Source organism: Pteropus vampyrus, unplaced genomic scaffold (genome assembly GCF_000151845.1).
Source record: "Pteropus vampyrus isolate Shadow unplaced genomic scaffold, Pvam_2.0 Scaffold377, whole genome shotgun sequence".
Taxonomy (NCBI): domain Eukaryota; kingdom Metazoa; phylum Chordata; class Mammalia; order Chiroptera; family Pteropodidae; genus Pteropus; species Pteropus vampyrus.
The window spans coordinates 480,596-484,770 of NW_011889158.1; positions in this window are offsets into that span (position 1 = coordinate 480,596).

Genomic DNA, 4,175 nt, shown 5'->3' on the forward strand with positions numbered 1-4,175 from the left:
TTAACACCACATAGTCGATTTCTTTTTAATGTAAAGTATATCCCGATGTTTCCCTTTACTCCCCCAATATTGGGAATGGTCGAATGTGACAGGAAAGCAAGTGCACTTGCGAGGCGACCACGGCAGATCGATTTCACACTGAGGTGTGCCCCTCGCTGGCTTCCTTCTCACCAAGGTCATCATCATCCTTTTTACCAAAAGGGACGTGATCTTGATGTTGGCTGGGGACAGGAAAACAGAGATAGTGTACGAAAGCTCGTGGGTCCCTCGCCAGCTGTATGGATCCCGTGTGAGAGGTCGTGTCCACCTCAGACTCCAGGCGCTGGCACATTGTAATTCGTTAGTTTTCGTCTATCTAACCACCTGGTTTCCCTAGGGGGTTAGCAAATGGCTTCGGGCTTCTTTGGAAACATTTTACTCTCTAGCATTCAGATCAAGGAGGAGATACTGTACGTGTTCTCTCTTCCATATACACCCCCCTGTGAAAAAAGGGTGGCTTCTTCCCACCTCAGTAACCCCTCCTGGCTGATCCCTTCCCACCTGGCATCTACTGTCCCCTGGACTGGCAGGCAGCCCCTCCCGCCGTCTCACCTGACAGCTCCCCAGAGGGCTCAGGGGAGGCCTGACCACTCCACAGCCCAGGTCGCTAGCTGCCTCACAGCTTGGCCTGTGAGAGGGAATGCAGGTCCCAGGCCTGGCAGCACAGACCCTTCCTGCTCTGCACTCTGCGCGGTCACCTAGCCCCACTTCTGTGTGCACCGGGCCTCCTGGCCGTACCTGACACTCAGGCTGCTCCAGGCTTCCGGCCGCCATCTGCATCCCCCTTTGCCTGAGTCCCCCCATCTTTCAAGGTTATACCCCACCCCATCGCACGCCCCATCAGACACCTACTACATTGTGTGTGTGGCATTTTGATGCCAAAAATCTTTTTTTTTCCCCCCCATTTATTTTTAAGTCTCCTAATCCTATAGGTTTGTGTTCTTGTTTGCTTGGGATACTGAAATTCTGTAGCCATCCTATAGCCATACAATCCAGTAATAACAGGCAAACCATTTGCTCTTACAATTAGTTAGAAAACTTGAATGCAAGATTATTAAGGACCAGGATATTCTGTTTCGGAGACTTTTGACCTAACGTTCTTGATTCCCTGTCACGAGGAAACTGTCTTTCGAAGTCTTCAGACAGAAAAGTGTTAAAAACTAGGCTTTCTTCCCCGTCCTTCGCTTGCTTTTCTTCCTTTCTTTTTTTTTTTTTTTTCTTTTTTAATCTAGAGATTTTACTGCCTAAGCAGATGTGCGCTCAGCGGTGGTTAATGAGAGGCGCCGAGATTAAAGGCAGATGCGAGCCTGTGGCAAACCTTTGTCCTAAACCTTGCAAGAGACCAGAGTGAACACCCTGCCGGCTTGAGGCTTGCAGCCCCGTGCCTGCTGGGCCCCACCCCGCAAAAGCTCTTTCAGGCACTTCCTGTGACTAACTTATTCTGATGCGTTTTTCACTTTCTTTCTGCGGATCCTTTGACTTCCTCTATCTGCCCCTGTGGCTGGAGGACCCCTTTCAAGCGCTCACTGGTATAAAGAGACTGAAGCCACAAGCTTCGATGATGACGGTGCACTCGAAGGCATGATGAAGGATAGAGTTGCAGGCAGCAGCCGGTGCCATGCTAAAGCCCATGGTCCGCCCCTTCTGCGGCAGATAAGATGGGAGGGAATTCGAGATGCCGATGTATCTGTGCCCCGTGGAGTCACGTGGCTTCGCTTCTTTTGGGGAGCGTGACTGCGTATTCCTGTTCGTTATTTAACGTGGGGTTTTATCACATACATTCCCAACATTTTGCCTTTGTACGTCTCCTTTACCATCACTCCAAAATCTAAGGAAAAAAATACATTTTTCCCCTCAAAAGTTTCCAGTCATTTCCTCCTGATAAAATGGTTATTTTTCTTAATCATTATCAGCCATTTGAAATATATGCCGGCTTAATTGAGGCTGCTACAGTAACCTCATAAATATGGGCATTTTGTATGGCAGAGTGTGTGTCACTTGGTGAGGCTTTTCGGGGGCCCCTGGGGTGCACATGAGCTTCCCCAAAGCTCTTCCCGTGTCTCCCAGACAGGCTCTGGCTTAGGCACCTGACACCTGACAGGCACTGTGGGTCAAGGAGCAAGGAGCACGCGGGGGATCGTGTAAGGCTACGTCTGCGTTTACGCACCGCGAGACTAGTCAGAGCAGTTCACAGTTACAAAATGCCATGCGCACAGTTGCCCGTGTTTTAACCTCCCCGACTCTCGCGGTGCCCTGGCTCGGGTTCCCCCCAGGCGGGGCCCGGGACAAGGCTGCGTGCAGGACGGTTACTGAGGAAGTGGTTCCAGGAGGGCAGGCGATGGAAGCAGGGCGGGAGGAGGCCAGTTCAAACGTGTGGACTTGGTGGACGACCAGTGGGGCATCCCACAGACCTGAGGAGCCCTAGGAAATGACCCAGAGCTGTCCAGCTGGGCAGGAACAGGGCGCCCCCATCCCTACTGGGCAAGGCCAGCCCCGAGGGCGTCAGCTCTCCCGCATGCTTGGGACATGCTTCCACCAGCGCTGGAGAGGGTCCCCACGTCCCTAGGCACCTGAGGACGTTACTGGGCAGGGAGCAGGGGTCCCTGGCACCCACCAAGGTGGGGCCTATGGGCTGCCCCACAGCACCCACTGGGACTGTCCCTGTGGGAGTGGCTATGAGAGGAGGTGAGGCCCAAAGGAGTCAAGGCATCCCAGGAGGAGCCCTGAGAGACAGCACAAGGTCCTCCGGCCACAGGCCCAGGGCCTTGGTCCGCCAGGACAGAAGGCAAGGCTGAGGTGGAGTGGCCCCGGGCCCCGGGTCGCACAGGACCTCTGGGTGAAGGTCCCGGCGGGGTGTGGGACGCCGGGGAGGAGGACTGGCTGCCAGCCAGAGCATCAGATGCACGTGGCTTTAACCTAGGCCCACACCATCACACTGATGTCCGGCACACCTGCCGTGCGTCTGCCTCCCGGGGCGCCTCGTCTGGGTCTCAGCTTGGGATTCGGGATGTTTCCGACAGGAGGAAAGGGAGCGTCAGACTGTCTTCTCTCTCATGAAAGGGGAACAGTGGCCGCGGTGAAGCTCAGCCTGGGAATGAGCCTGAGGGAGCCGGGAACCGAGGTTCTCGCCTCCGAAATTCAGGCGCACTGAGGGAAACACTGAAGCAAGTAGAGAGTTCGGTGTCTTTCTGCGGCAGACCCGCTCTGAAACGTGTACGTTCATAGATGTGCATATTTATAACCTGGCCTCATGTGGCGATATCTGGAGGTATAAACATATTCATCCATTTTCACTTCTCTGCGGGATGATAGACCTTCACAAGCTGAGTGCAAGAGGCTTTAGAAATCAGTAATATTGTCAAACGCTCCCATTTTGTGGATGAGGGTCCTGGGACCTGGATCACAGGGCGAGCTCGTCACAGCACGAAAGCGCTGGTCGCTGGTGCCTGGCCCAGCACCCTTGTGCCTACGCTGACATACGGGCAGTCACCTAAAACACGTGCTGCCAAGGGTTAACAGTGTGACCTTTCACTTCGGTGATGCAGTATTCAGATCCCAAAGGTTATTTACGTCTTCGATCTGTCCTGCTGCTGCTGTCTCTTTCCGTGTTATTTGGGTTTGCTAAAATCCTGGCTACATTTCTGGGGACAAGACACTGTGATCATCTTTGGAGCAGGCTTTTTTTTTCCCAGCACGAAATAAATTTACCTATCACAATTACTATACTGAGTTGATAGGAAAGGAAACGGCTAAAGGAATTTAAATGATTTTTGTCTTAAGATACTTTCAAGACAAACTGGTTCTTTATAAGGCAGGTGGGGAGCTCGTGCTGTTTCTTTGGAAGAAATGGGGGGCAGGGACTTGAGGATGCTCGAGAAATCTCAGAGTCGCCCCGCGTGTCCCACACCCACTCAGGCCCCACACGAGCCCCTCTGCTGCGCTAGCTCCTCCTGCCACCAGACCAAAAGGTGGAGAGAAGACCATCGGAGAGAATCGGGGGGCTACCCCCGCAGACGCTCAGAGCACGTCGGCCTAATTTGCATGCTTAGTGATGAAATACACCCCCTTTGTATGTGATGACGTACAGCTGACCCACCCCCAGCGGAATGCGGTTATCTGGCCGATAGCTCCCTGCT